Here is a 16229-nt window from a genome sequence, read left to right as displayed (position 1 = left end):
CCCACTAGTACCCACTCCACAGAGAAGCTATTATTGTACTCATATACTTTCATGTTAATTATACTAAGGGGCTTCACTATGTTGTTTCACACATGCATCTATTATACCTTAGTCAGATGCTCTATTTCACTCTTTTCCTTATGCCAGTTTTCAATAGCTTCCAGTAAGTTCCCTGATGTCATCCTCATACACTGACAAAATATGTTTGAATCTTATTTATCCTGCATCATTCTCCTTTCCTCTATTACCTTCTCCACATTGCCTGGAGATTCCAAGAGTCACAACCCAGTTTCAGTCACAGTGAAAATCATGTCATTATATATATGAATATGTGTCTGTGTATGTATGTGCATATGAATGTGTGTATCTTTTGGAATTAGTCTCCATTTGTGCCTTTATCCTTTTGAACATGGCTTACTGCAGGTGATGTGATGATATTTGTTTCCATTCATTTTCCTGAAAATAAAATAATACCATTCTTTAGGGTTGAATAGCACTTCATTGTGTGTATACAGCACAATTTCTCTCTTCATCGGCTCTAGGGCCTGTAGGCTGCTGCATCCATAGCTTGGCTATTGTGAATAGTGCAGCAGTAAACACTGGCTGTGCAAGTATGCTATGTCTCCTGACTTACATTTCTTCAGATATGTACCTAAGGTGATATCACTGATTATATGGTAGTTCTATTTCTATTTTTGTGTGGAACCTCCATATTGTTTCCCATAAAGGCTCCGCTAATTTACATTTCCACCAAGAGTGGAAATTTCATCCATGCCAACATTTGCTGATACTTATTTCCTTAAAGATTTCCATTCTTGCTCTGGTGAGATGAAATCTGAATGTCATTTTAATTTGCTTTTCCTTTATGACTAGGGATGTGGAACATTTCTTCATCTATTTCTTGACCATTTCTACTTCTCAAGGATTTTCTGCTCAGCTCATTTGTCCATTGATTAATTGACTGTTGATTCCTTGGACCATTTCCTTTTCTGAGCTCTCTGTATATTCTGGTTGATAACCTCTTGTCATATCTATAGCTGGCAAAATTTTCTCCCATTCTGTCTGTTTCTTTAGTCTAGCGACTATTTTCTTTGTTGTGATAAAGGAAATGTTACAACAGATACCAGTGAAATTCAAAAGGTCATTAAAGAATATTTTGAAAACCTGCACTCCAAACTGGAAAATCAAGTTGAAGTAGACAAATTTGTCAAAACATATGGCACACCAAAACTGAACCAAGAAGATAAGCACAACTTGGATTTCTAAAGAGTAATGAGATTGAATCAGTAATTTTAAAAAATCACATAAAAGAAAATCCAGTACCAGATGGATTCACTGATGAATTTTATCAGTCCTTTAGAAAAGAATCAGCCCCTGGGGCTGGGAAGTTGACTCAGTGGTAGAGCGCTTGCCTTGCATGCTTAACGCCCTGGGTTCGATTCCTCAGCACCACATAAGCAGAAAAAAAAAGCCAGAAGTGGCGCTCTGGCTCAAGTGGTAGAGAGCTAACCTTGAGCTGAAGAGCTGAGGGACAGCACCCAAGCCAACAGTTCAGACCCATGACCGGACCCCCCCAAAAAAAAAAGAAAAGAAAAGAAAAGAAAAGAATCAGCCAATGCTCCTCAAACTATTTCCAAATATGAAAATGTAAAGAATACTCCAAAGTTATACCATAAAGCTAATATTACTCAAAGAAAAAATCTACATTTGCTGAGAGGTATTTTCCTTGTATAAATCAAGTTTTGGATTCTGCCTTTTAATCCAGTCTGATAACCTATGCTTGTTCAAAGCTAGCACTCCACCACTTGAGCCACAGCATCACTTCCAGCTTTTTTCTGTGTCTGTGGTACTGAGGAATTGAACCCAGGCTTCATGCATACAAGGCAAGCACTCTACCACTGAGCCACCTTCCCAGCCCGATAGTTTGGGACTTGAACTCTGGTCCTGGGCACCGTCCCTCAGCTCTTCAGCAAGGCTAGCACTCTACCACATGAGCCACAGTGCCACTTCCTCCAGATTATTTTTGATATTTTTCTTTTCTTTCAACATTATTCTTCCTTGAGTTGGTTGCTCTACTTGGTTAAATACTTTCCTAGCTCCCATGTGTTCATACATTCTCCTTTTGTTATTAACATCAGTTATACAGAACATTTCATTTTGACATATACATATATGCACACAATATACCTTGATTGAGTTTGCTCTTCCATATCTCTCCCTCATCTTTACCCCTTCCCAAACCAATTTCACCAGTTCTCACCATTTGATGTTTACACATGTAGATAAAATATTTTTTACCATGTTCACCCCCTTAACCTTCTCCATTCATCCTGAATTTTATTCATTCCTGGACTCTTTTATTTATTTATTTATTATATTCTGTCCTTTTCTGAGATACTCTTGAGTATCTTCTATCCTGCAGCCTTGGTGGACAAGAACTGTTTTAGCTTGTTCTAATCCTAGAAGGTGTTTATTTCTCCATTGTTTGGATTCAGCATGGGTGCAATGTTGCATGATCAGTTAGGCTCTGGACCTGGGATAATTTCTGGAGTGCAATCGGGTAAATCGTGTAGACTAGCAGCAATTACCCAGGCCTGTCTAGATTTTGATGGAGGTGAGGTGTTTCCAAGCATCTAAAGTAACCCTTAGGGACAGGTCTGAACAAACCTAGTACATCAGGATCACTCTACCACTCTTGAAGTCCATACATTTCCCTCAGAAAGAATCCAGAATTCTCTCATCAATTTATAGCTGGGAAGCCAGTAGCAAAGCAGTTTCATCTACCCACTGGTGAGGCCAGTGAGTCTTTATTCAGTCAGATTCACTGAAAAAAATCTCTGTGAGCATGCAGGTTGTACCCTTCAAGGGTAGGACCAGTTCCAGAGAATTTTCACTCCTGGCTTGTGAGCTTCTATGAACACCTTTTGTTAAGGGCTGGGAAATCAGTCCAAGCAGATTTATCCAACAACCAGCTCAGGGACAGGTGTTGGGGCTCTTTTTCAGCCTACTTAGCCAAAGAGTCTCATAGGCAGCAGCACTCAGAGTTGGCCTTCCTAGTTCCCTCAGTTGCTGACTATCACACTACCTTGTCCTTGGCAGAGGGATGCAACAATTGGTTGCGTCTCTGTATTTGTCTATTTTCCTAGGTTGGGCTTATTTATCTCTGGGCAGATGTTTTGTTCAGTGTGTCTGGTGAGTGGCTCCTAACAGAAAAAGAAAAACAAGACAACCACAAAAACCCTGCCTTAGGATGTCTAGCGTATCAAGTCCATTCTGCACGTAGCATTGGACTCTATCCAAGCAAGGATTTTTTCTTTGTTTCTTTTATTCACTTAAAGTTTGGAGTTTCGATTTTAGCCACGCTCTGAACTAGATTTTTACTGATACTTAGAAATGCTGTCTATGGACAGAATATAAACATGAAGGAGGGGAGTAGTGGAAAAGAGAAATGTTAGAGATGGGATATATAAGATTTGTCTAGGAAGAAAATGTTGCTGGCGTGGAATAGGACAGTAGGCATGGAGATGGAAGTAGACAAGTTGGACTCTTTGAAAAACAATTAGACTTAGTAAAAGACTGATTGTTCAGGATAATAGAAATGTATTAAGGAAAACCAATGAGAATATTTATGAGGAAATGGATAAGGCTATAGAGGAATAAATTTGAGGGAGAAAAATTCCACTACTTCTATGTTGAATATGATAAACATAAGAATATTATGAGAAATGACTCAGATTGGAGCTTAGTATTTGACCTACTTACTAAGTAGAGAAGTATTTAATATGTTTTTATATCATTTATATCTTATATGGAATATAATTAAAATGACAATAAGACTTTCCTCCTAAGGTGGTCATGAAGATAAAATTAGTTAATTCACATAAATTCTTCTAATTTTCAACTAGGGTAAGCATTTATTATGATTGTAACCCCAGGAGAAATGTAGATTGTTCATGCATGTAGAATTACAGAGACCACAATTGAAGCTGCCATTAGGATATTGAGCCTTAAGATCAACTAACATCATAGAGAAGAAATATTTTATATTATGCAGGAAAAAGTAAAGCACCTAATATCAAAGACAGAGCCCTGAGATATTCCAAGAGTTTGAAGTTGAGAAGAGGACAAGGAATTAGCAAAGGAGAATCAGAAAGAGTTGGCAGTATACTTGGAGTAAAACCAGAAATGTGCTATAGTCTGAATGCCAAGGAAAATTGTGATTAGAATGAAAGAATATCCATTTTTGTATAATAGTGATTAATAAGTGAGCACACTAGACTAACTAGCATGGAAGTTGTTTACAACCTTAGCTTCCAGACTTTAGTGGAATTGTTAAAATGGAAACCTGATTGAGATGACGCAGAGGGAGAATGAAAAAAGAAAACAATGGCTCAGAATAAACTTTCTCTGAGAACTTTTGCTTTGTTTTGCAGTGGGGCCTTGGGGAGAGCTCTGATGGGAGAGAGACATCTATTCAGTTGAGAGAGATTTCACTATGGTTTGGGGTTGATGGGAATGCTCCCATTATAGACATTAAGGGAATTTTCCTGTTCTCCTTTGTACTGCAACAAATACAAAAATACATTTGGGTAAAGGGAACATTACCTGGTTGCCTCCAAATAGAGAGGCTACAATTATCTCCCTAAAGGGTGAAAGGAAGATTTTGATGATAGTACTTCCCTTAGTCTATTTTCATCAACAAGAATGTAGACCTCATTTTTTCTAAAAAAATAAAATTGACTGTGATACCCTAAGGAGATATTTCATGGTAATATCAAGATCTGACTTTTGATCTTTTAAGAAAGAGAGAAATTGATCTTTCATTACTAAGTGAAACAATGACTTTATCCTCAGTCAGGATGAAATAATGTCATAAAGTATATGAGTATATATATATATATATATATATATATATTATAGGTATAGACATATATACATACACATTCATATTTCTCATATCACTATTGTTCTGAGACCCAAACTGCTATTTTTTCCACATAAAATACTAAGCAAAAATCAGTCCATTTATCTCAACAACTCCACTCAGGTTTTCTCATCTTTTATTGAACATTCAGACATCTGGATTACTCCTGATCATGTTCTAGATTTCTTAGTAATATAACTAATATAACATCCTAGGTCCTTTGCAAATTAAAAATGTATGATTTACAACTTTTGTTTTTGGTGTTGGTCCTTGGTGCTGTTCTGAGCCCCTTTTGCTCACGATTAGTGCTCTACCACTTGACAGCTCCTCTTCCAGCTTTTTGGTGGTTAATTAGAGATAAGAGTTTCAGACTTTCTTGCCCAAGCTGGTTTTGAACCATGATCCTCAGATCTCGGCCTTTTGAGTAGCTATAATTACAGGTGTGAGGCATTGATTTTCAGCTTGATTATACAACTTCGAGTATCCTTTCTATTCTTCATGTAAGTTTGGCTTAGTTAATATTATTTTAACTGTATGTGTTTATGGGTATCAGTTGATAATTGAGTGATGTATATAGCATTACAGTGACCAAAGCAAGGTGGTTAACAGCAACTGAACTTTTAATGCTTTTCCGTTAACTGATCTCTTTCATCACTATTCCACAGGTCGTAATCATCCTTTCCTACTGACCTTTGCCTCATGTTTTCTATTAATTTACATTTATGCTAATATATTTTATGCAAATTTAATTATTTACATTATGGTAATGCTTTCTGTGTGATGATGAGCTCTTGCCAAAGAATGTGTGTTCCTTTTTTATAAGTAAATGAATGATTGCTGCAATACTATGGTAATGCAGCATTTTCATGTTCAGAAGACACACACATAGGTCTAAGATATTTAGAAGGGAGGCATGGTCTGAATTCTTTTCTACAATATACTCTTAGAAAGATGATTGTTCTTAAATGATAAGGAAACTTGTGAGAGAGGTAGACGTTTGTGACCATTATTGCTACTAGAATAAAGCCTTCAAGAATAATTATTAGATTATTGAGCAATATCCTTCCTTCATCATAAACTCATAAATTAATTTTTAATATTTATTAGCTAATTAACTAATGTAATATTATGTGGGATGGTTAATAAAATATAAATAGAAAAATAAAAATAGTTTTAGTCATGGCTATCAGAAAATTAATTGCTTAATGGGAAAGAAATGCATTTTGTACTGTCATAGCCAGGATTATAAACTCTTACTTTAATAATGGAAAGAGTTCACAGGGAACAAATATATACATATAGATATACAACATATAGGTATATATTTACATATATTTACACATACACATGTGTATATATACATATATACATGCATGCATGTATATATACATATACACATATATAGTACACATACATACATGTATATAGGTATATATACATACATGTATTTGTATATATATCTTTGTATAATGAGGAAGTGCCCTTGAAAAAGTGACAGTTTAAAAAATTCTGATAACTATAAGTTACCTATTTGGAATAATGAAATAAGTAAAATAAATTCAAGAAAAGGAAGAAAGTCTACTAATAATTTTAAGTAGCATTAATTCAAGTATATACAGAAATACAAAGGAAAGACTCTGAGACCCTCAAACTCCAAATAACCATCATAAATCAGGACTGGGGGCATGATGCAATAAATTCAAGAAAAGGAAGAAAGTCTACTAATAATTTTAAGTAGCATTAATTCAAGTATATACAGAAATACAAAGGAAAGACTCTGAGACCCTCAAACTCCAAATAACCATCATAAATCAGGACTGGGGGCATGACTCAATGGTCGAGTGCCAGTCAAGCAAGCAAACAGAACGTACATGAGGTTCTGAGTTCAAACCTTAGTACTACTACTAATAAAAATAAAAAAAGATAAAAGAAAATGAAGTAGATCTGTCTATGTGTTCATATGTGTACTTGGTTCTTGTATTTTGTGTGTAAATATGTGTATGTGTGTGTTTCTGTGTGTGTTCAGACTACAGGAAGGGGGAAAGATGTATAGTGAAAGGACCTAGAAAAGTCTTTTAGAAGAGGCAGTCCATATTAAGCTACACATTGTGCATCTAAAGCACAATGCACTGTGGGAAACACTGAAGGATTTTAAAGACAGCAAGTACAGAATCCAGTTTGTAGCTTTGAGTGCAATAGAAGAGGTTTTCTTAGAGAAGATGAGATTAGCACTGGGAATCCTCTGGGCCTGCTATATTAAGTCAGACAGGCAAGGACATAGGCTTAAATGAAAACAACAGAAAAGAAAAACACAGTGATGGTCTATTAAAAAATCATGTTTTAAAGGACTCAATGCTCCTAGGAGAATAAAAATAATTTCTCTTCTTCATGGGAAAAACATAACCAGCAAAGTCCTTTCTCTCCTCTTGTAGACAGCACTGTTCTATTCCCACGAAAACAAATGACTAAAAACACACTATGCATGTATTATTTTACATTTCTTGGTGGCAAAAACGTTGAATGGATCTTACAAGGAGAAGCTGAGGGCTCTATGGAACTGTACTCTTACTGGAAGCTTAAGGAACAATGTGTTCCATTGTCTTTCCCAATTTCTAGAGCACACTCTCTTTCTTTCACTACTCCTTTTACCATCAAAGCACTGCCTCTGTTGTCACATTTCTCCCTTCAGACCTTGACCTTTACCACCTCCTCTTCCCAGGATCATTGTGTTTCTATCAGTCACTACCTTAGTCTTTTATTACTGCCATAAAAATACCTTTCTCAACTTGTGTTGAGTAATTTATAAATAATAAAAATTTATTTTGTCATAGTTCTGAATTCCCAATGATACAAGGTTAAGGTCCTGGAAAATTCTGTGTCTAGTGAGGGCTGAATATGGATTCTGAAGTGAGCTTTTGTTCCCTCAGTCCTCAGATTATAGAAGAGGCAGAAGAACAGAAAAAGAGTGAGTATTGAGAGGCCATGAGAGTGTATACCCCATCATCTAGTCATCTTCTAAGATTCTCATCTCTTAATAGAAAAGTCTTGGGAGTAGACTTGTGGTATATACATTTTAAGGCATATACACATTCAAACTTCAACAGTCCAGAGAATTCAGGACAATATCCCCATTCCAAATTTCTTAATTACATCTAGGAAGTCTCTTTGCCATTTAAAGTTATAGACCCATAGGAGATAGGGAAATCTTTGCAGGGTCATTATTTTCACAACCATGCTGACGTGTATGAATCACTGCAACCCCCTAATATAGTTGTGAGAGACAGTTCTGTGTCTTGTCTCTACAGAACAGCTTGTGAATCTGCTTGTCTTCCTCTGTTCTCATGCTCATTCATTGGCTTAGCATAAACTGGAAAAAGCTATTTTGCTACCATAAATATTCTTCCTGTCCTTTGCCTACTCCCAAGGAACATATTAGTTGTTGAGTCAGAATATGCTTTATACATATATTAGACAAGAAAAAAAAGTTGAGGCCAAGACATTTTGGTTGTTGAACAAAATGTGAAACAATACCTGACAGAAATTTGCTATTCAGATGGCTGCTGAATAAAATTTGTTCCAATAAATGACAGTAGAATAGAGAGGGATTCTTTTTCTTCTCATCATCATTAGAAAAATCCCAAATCATTTTTTTTTTTTAATTTTTCTTACTGATGAACTAAGGTCTCTCCTACCCACACAGTTTTATTCACTCATAGTTGGCACTTGACTACTTGAGCCATGCCTTCAGTTTGGCATTTTTCTGATAAATTGGAGATAGAGAGTCCCAAGGACCTGTCTACCAGAGCTAGATTCAAACCATGATTCTTAGATCTCAGCTTCCTGAGTAGCTAGGATTACAAGCTTCAGCCGCTGGCACACAGCAGAAAAAGCACAAATCATTATATTAAAAGAAAATATTTAAATTATTATTAGCTAATCTTCACAAAAAACAGTAGTAATATTCATTGCTCTTTATATTATCTTTACTTTCTAGGAAATATCATAGAAGGATTGAAAAATTAAGGTTTTATCCTTTATAAACATATGCAGAATCAGCACCAACAGGCTATGTAAGTAATACTCCAATATTCTTTTCTAAAAGTATTTATTTCCCCCTTTTCTATTTAACTTCCTCTGAAATAGTACTTACCTGTGCTACCTAATTATGTTACCATCACTCTTAAAACATAATCAGGATGGATTACTTAGACTTCCTTAACCATGAAAGCAAACAGACACTTGTAGCCATCCCAAAAGATATTCTCAATCCTACTGAAGCAAAAGAACAGATTTGGGTTTTAGCCTTTGAAAGTCAGTTTTCTCCCTGAACTCATGTTTATCTGAAAATTAATCCAGCTTGGACATGTTGCTTAGAATAAATATGCAACACATGGTCGGTTATGTTATAGGGCCAGCACTTTTTATGTTGGAGTCTGCCTTCTGGATCTTCTGTGCATCACACAAAGAACTTAAACATTTAAGTGCATTGTTTTTCTTGTAATCATTAGTCTTTGTTTTAGATTTTGCAGGGTTTTTTCTGGATAATTCTTTTTCTTGCTTCTTTCAGTTTATAGAAAGAACTAGTAAGATTTGTCATTTTTCATTCTTGTGTGATAATAACATTGGATTTATTTGCTGCATTTAACCTCTCAGTAGGCCTTCTCTTTAGTACGCCTGTAGAAACTGATGTTAAAGATTTTCTTTATGCTGCTGTCCACTGTTGAAGTAAATTGGATCCTAAAAGTCAAGAAGCATGCATTTGCTTTGAAGATAGCTAAAAGAAAATCTTTTCCTGGCAAATCATAATTGCTTACAACTTCTTATTTCATGGAATTTTTTAAAAAATGAAACTATTAATAGAACAATCCTCTTAATAAAACTACATAATTGCTATTGAAAGGGAAAAATTAAGAAAGATATGATGCATCTTACTAGGCTAGGAGACCAAGACAATGAACAAAGTCAATCTAAAACAGGGGTTCAATTTCCCATGGAAGTTGGTCAGAACCAAAATGCCAGTATCTGATTAGTTTTCATTTGGAATCAATTATTAATACTTTTCAAGCAGATAACTAATTTTGAAGGTATTTCAGGAAACTTTTAAAATGCTTATTTCAGAAGCTCTGGTTTAATTAAGAAACATTTTTTATAACTTTATAATTGTTATAGCACTAAAATGAAATCACTACTGATTTCTGTTTTATTGTGCTTTCTGAAACAGCTGTCTAAAACCATAGTAGATTTTCCCATCCTTGTGTATATACTCATTAAATTGTTGATGCCTTAACATTTGAACAAAAAACCCATATGTATATGTATTAAGTTTATGTTAAATGTGACATTGTCAAGCTTAGTTGACTACGAAGCTAGATCCTCTGTAAGATAGAAATAGAAAAGCATTTCTCTGTAATAACTAATTTGATCGATGTGGTCTCTCATCCTGTATGCTATTTCCTGTCACCCCAACATTCAGGTTCCATTTTATCATTCTAAGCATAGCTCCCTCTCCTACCAGCAAATAGTGAGAGAGTGTGTGGGAGGTACTCTTAAAATGTACAACCAGAAACTTGCTTATATTACTTTTTATTCTATTTGATAAGAATCAAATCATTTGACTACATCTAGCTGCAAGAGAAATTGGAAAATAATGAGACTTAGCAGAAGCCTTGCTAAGATTATAGTGTCTCTTAGTGAAAGAAGAAGGGAAGAATGAGTGTTTGTATCCAAACGGTAGCTTTTGTCATTGACTCAAACATTGTTTTGGAGTTCTGCTTGGACAAATTATAATATATTGGAGATCCAAGGTTAGAGTGGCACACGTTAAAATTTTAATCTTTGTCAAGTCAGGCTATCTTAAATTCTTCCTCCCTCTCTTCTCCCATCCTCCTACTTCCCTTTTTCCCTTCCTCAAACTCATTTCTCATATTTTATTCTTTTAGCAGATTTTAAATATCTTCTGTCCATTGCACCAAAATTCAAGACTGGAAAGGACATGTTCTTTCTTTTATAGTCATATAGGGAGAACTAAGAAAGCAGCACAATCTAATCATTAATTTAGTAATATGCTATAAAAATACAAAACAAAATCTTCTTGGGAAAACATCAATAAATGACATTTGAATTTGATGTTCAAGGTATTATAGAAGTTAGTGCTTAATACATGGTACTGTTTCTGCCCTTCTCCTTGGTGAGGATTAACTCTTTCTAAAGACTTTTTTCATGAGAGTGGGGATGCTGAAATCTGGTATCCTACAAATACTACACATTCTTTTTCCCAGTTCAATGTTTTCTAGGTGCAAAGGATTGTTCTTAGTTAAAATCGGAAGTAAACATGACTTTCTTTTTTTTTTTTGGGTCCGGTAGTGGGGCCTGAACTCTGGGCCTGGGCGCTGTCCCTCAGCTCTTCAGCTCAAGGCTAGCGCTCTACCACTTGAGCCACAGCGCCACTTCCGGCTTTTTTCTTTTTGCTTATGTGGTGCTGAGGAATCGAATCCAGGGCCTCAAGCATGCAAGGCAAGCGCTCTACCACTGAGCCACCTTCCCTGCCCGACTTTCTTTTTTTTTTTCTTTTTGTCGGTCATGGGGCTTGAACTCTGGGCCCGAGCGCTGTCCCTCAGCTCTTCAGCTCAAGGGTAGCTACCATTGAGCTATAGCACCACAGTTTCATGGACTTTCCTGCCCAGGCTGGCTTTGAACCATGATCCTCAGATCTCAGCCTCCTGAGTAACTAGGATTACAGGCATGAGCCACTAGCACTTGGCTATAAATGTGACTTCCTTTGGCAAAAAGCAGATGAGCAGGATAGTGAAATGCAGGACTTTTGAGTGAATGGGCTGAAGAACAAGTGTGTGAGCCTTCATTCATTTTCTGCCACTTTTACCATGATAATCAAAAAATAGTTGAGCTGTGCTACCACAGAGAAGTCAGCTAACCTGAACACCTGCTCAGATTGAAGCATATTCCCAGAGAAATAAATTCCCATATTTTTTAAGGGACAGAGGTTTGTGGCTGTCTGTTAAATGAAGTCACTCAGCTTACTGGAACTATGGCTTAATGGTAGAGTTCTTGTCTTTCACACATGAAGCCCTGGGTTTGATTCCTCAGTACTACATAAACAGAAAAAGCCACAAGTGGTGTTATGGCTCAAGTGGTAGAGTGCTTGCCGTGGGTAAAAGAAGCTCAGGGACAGTGCCCAAGCCCTGAGTTCAAGCCCCAGGCCTGGCAAAAAAAGAGAACGTTCTAAGGCTTTATTCTGTTTAAAAATATTACAACATCCTATCTAGTCAATCAAGGACCAAAATGTCTGCTATTCACTCAAAGCATCATAATTTTAAAAGTGAAAGGGCAAAAAAGTGATATTTTTGCAAGAATAGGTTTTCTATATTTATACATTTTAATGTGAGTAGTCATTAATTAAATGTGTTAAAGTATTCAATATATTTGGGAATTATTCACCTTGTAAGACATCATCTTTTCTTTTACCTACATAAAGAGATTAGTAAATCATGAATTGTCCTTGGTGGAAATATAATATGGACAGGGACATGTTAGGGAGATAGGCCCTTGATCTGGTCCTGAAGAACTGATATTTACTTGATCTGATGGTGATCAATGGGGAGTATCCTGGAGCTGTCAGGAGTCTCAAAATCTGATATGAGGATTTAGAAGTATCTTTGAAAAAGAAGATAAAATGCTGAAGTGGACCTTTAGATATATTATGAGAGGCAATGTGGGAACTTAAAATATAAGGATGTTTATTCATCTAAGTGAAAGAATAAATGTTTGTTTCTTGATCTCTGTGGAGAATTAATTAATTAAATGCGTATCTACTTTCCTTATATCATGAATACTTTCTGCCATTTTCTTGTATTTCTTGGTATCTTTCAACCGCTATGACTGCTTGCAGAAAACTACCACATAGAATTCTCATATTTCAATGATTAACAAAGTGATATGGAACTGAGTGGACAGAATCTCATACTTTATTTAAAATTAGGCGTGGTCACAAAATTCTAAGATTTAAATATATAAAATGTCAAGTCAGTGGTTTGCCACAGGCATATTTGACTTAGACAAACTAAAATATATATGCTTATCATTGCCTTTAATAATAACTGCTTAACAAATGGTTAACAAATGGAACAACATAGACTATAAAACTCACCTATGAAGGAACATACAAAAAGTATCTGAATCATGATTGCTGAAGAAGGGAAAAACGGAAGGGAAGGGAATGATAATAGAAAAGAGTTAAAAAGGGGTCTCCATATTTATACATTTTTATTCTTCAAACCAGAATAATGATGGGTACATGGGTTTTGTAATCATATGCATTAAACTGTTTTTTGACTCTCTAAAATATTTCATAATAAATTTTAAAATGCTACACTCTCAATTCTTGTTCAATATTTAATTTTCTCAAATGTTCCAGGATGTTTTTTAAAGAGAAGGTATTAAATCACTTTTTAAAGAATTTCTTTTGATCTTTCTTTTATTTTCTGTAAGTGAATGCATTTGGTTCCCCCCTGATTTTTAGCTACTTCTGAATCCATTTTTGTATCTATTTATTTATTTTTTTTTGTCAGTCGTGGGGCTTGAACTCAGGGCCTGGGCACTGTCCCTGAGTATCTTAGTGCTCAAGGCTAACATTGTACCACTTGAGCCACAGTGCCACTTGCAGTTTTTAAGTGGTTAATTGGAGATAAGAATCCATGGTCTCCCTTATTTGCAATAACTAGTATATGTCTGAGACAAGCAGAAATGGTCAGATAAGTTGATGTTAAGTGAAATGAACCCCAAGATAAGGACTCAAATGGTTTTTCTTTTTGTTATTGTTTCTAATATATTTATTAGATGATTTCTTTGTTGCTTTGTATGTCCCTCCCCCACGATATAACCCCTGTTTTCACTGTGTTTGATGTTGGCATAATTTGTGGAGGGGAAGGAAAAAACAAATTGTTTAAATAGGAATACAGGTGGACCCATTGCAAGAATGAGATGTACAAGACGTTATGTGGTAAAACGAACTTTACAACTTTGGCGTGAAGGTGGGTAGAGTGCACGGGGGTGGAGGGGAGGAAGATGGGAAGGGATGGGAAGGGGAGGAGGCAACAATGCGCATTACCTTGCTCATGTAATTGTAACCCCTCTGTATGGTATTTTCACAATAAAAAAACTTATTAATAAAAAAAAAAGAATCTCACAGGGACTTTTTCCTGGGCTTGCTTTGAACCTGCAATCCTTAGATCTCAGCCTACTGAGTAGGTAGAATTTCAGGCGTGAGCCACATCTATTTTTAATATAAAAATACTAGTATAATTTTGTTGCTCCAACTCTGAAGTTACTTTATTTGAAAAATTGAACTTGAAAGACAAGGTAGAGACTTCCACTGATGATGTAGATAAAAGTAAACTTTTTTATTTCTGTGGAGAAGTTTGAAAGGAGATGGTCATAGGAAGTTTAGCTGTATGAATTTTCTAAACAATGGCAGTAACTTTGTTTAACTTTGCAATTACAGATCAGGTCAGGGATAGCAGTAATACACAGAGAAGATGTAGTTTCAATTTTCATGTCACTGTTTTCATCTGTTCATCTGCTCTCATCATCAGTTGAGAAGTGATATAAGAGGTTATGTTTTCTGATGGCAAAGATTATTCGGTTGAATTTGTCCTGTGGGTTAAGATAAGTGGGTCATGTTTTGAATATTTATGAAAAATATGTGCAGATATTGGAAATGTGAAGTGTGTTTGCTGTATTAAATTGTGATTTATAGTGCCATGCTATTAGTACAGAAACATGGCCTGTTATTTCATCTAACTCTATTTCTCAGGCGCAGCCTTGACTGGCTTTGCTTCCACTCCTGGCAGCCCATTGCGTGTACCTCTCTAACGCCAGGGCTTTCTTTGTGAAAAAAGAAGTCTGCACTTGTCACAGAGGCACAAGCCTTGTCAGATTTCAGGCCATTTCTCTTAACTTGTCTAGGTGCAGAGCATGCACATTTGCATTGTGACCTTTGCAAAACCAAACAGAGAAGGTGATGTGGGGTCATTTCTTAAGCCCTGCTAATGAACTGATTATCCCCCAAAGCCTCATAGTCTGAATAACAATGAAGAATGGAAAGTTCACTTCAAATCCTTAGGGACAAAATAAATCCCTGAAGTGGAATTTTTAATAAACTGATTGTATATTACAATCAGTATTTTAATTATTTGTTACGGAACTGCCCAATGCTAAGGGATCAAATTGTTTGCCATGATGAAGTTGACTCTTGCCTTCCAATGTGCTCAAGTTTTAATTATTTCCTTGTTCTTGAACTATTGTTCTTCAAGTTGGATATCCCTTCCCTTCCTTTTGTTGTTGAAAGGGCAGTATAAGAGCAAAGGTTTTCCAGAATATTTCACAGGAAAAAAAATGCAAACATTTTCAGTTAAGCTTTTTGTTATTGTTACTCTCCAAGGCTAATCAATGTGCAAATGAATTGAGTATATTTTTATTTTCTCCCCAGATGTATAATTTCTCTACAAACATATGGCATAGTATTTTTTGATTGATATTACAATAATACCAGTAGGTATTATAATAATTAGAGATCATTTTGGCAATGAACCTTCTGCATCAGAGAAAATTCCAAAAAAGTAAACAAAATGGGGTAACAAGTTTACATGTCATCAAAGACTATCTCTTTAATACAAGAAATTTATTTCCTGAGTCCATTTTCTGTTCTATGTTCAAAAAGTTCTAAACTAATTCTCCCCAGTAATTTCTGACTGAATTCTGATCAGCAATCCTTTTGATCCATCCTAAATTCTGCATTTTGGACTCTACTGTTACTACCTCTCTAATTAAAGTAGTGCTAAGTCACACCGAGCACTGGCTCAGTTAGAAAGACTTCAAACTTCTTAGCATGGCACTTTACCACTTGAGCCATGCCTCCAGTCTAACATTTTACTTGTTAATTGAAGATGGATTTCTGTAGATTTTCTGCTAGGGCTGCCTTCAAACTAAGATCCTCAGCCTCATGAGTAGCTAAGATTACAGGGGTGAGCTACTAGTGCCCAGTTGAGTTTCATAAGCTCTCATGCCCAGGCTAGCATTGAACTAAAATCCTATCTCTACCTCCAAAGTAGCTAGGATTATAGCCTTGAGTCACCATGCCTGGCCCTCAATCATGATTTTAAGCTTCAATACAAAATAGAGACTGTGACGTTGTGATACTTTTGACCTTTGGAAAATGCCTAAGCCATGACAATATTCACATAGGTAAAGAGGCAATAGATAATATATTTTATTTTGTTTCATTTCCACT

This window comes from Dipodomys spectabilis, unplaced genomic scaffold, assembly GCF_019054845.1.
Source record: "Dipodomys spectabilis isolate Male_0828 unplaced genomic scaffold, ASM1905484v1 ptg000051l, whole genome shotgun sequence".
Classification (NCBI taxonomy): Eukaryota; Metazoa; Chordata; class Mammalia; order Rodentia; family Heteromyidae; genus Dipodomys; species Dipodomys spectabilis.
Note: the sequence above shows the minus strand (reverse complement) of the source record.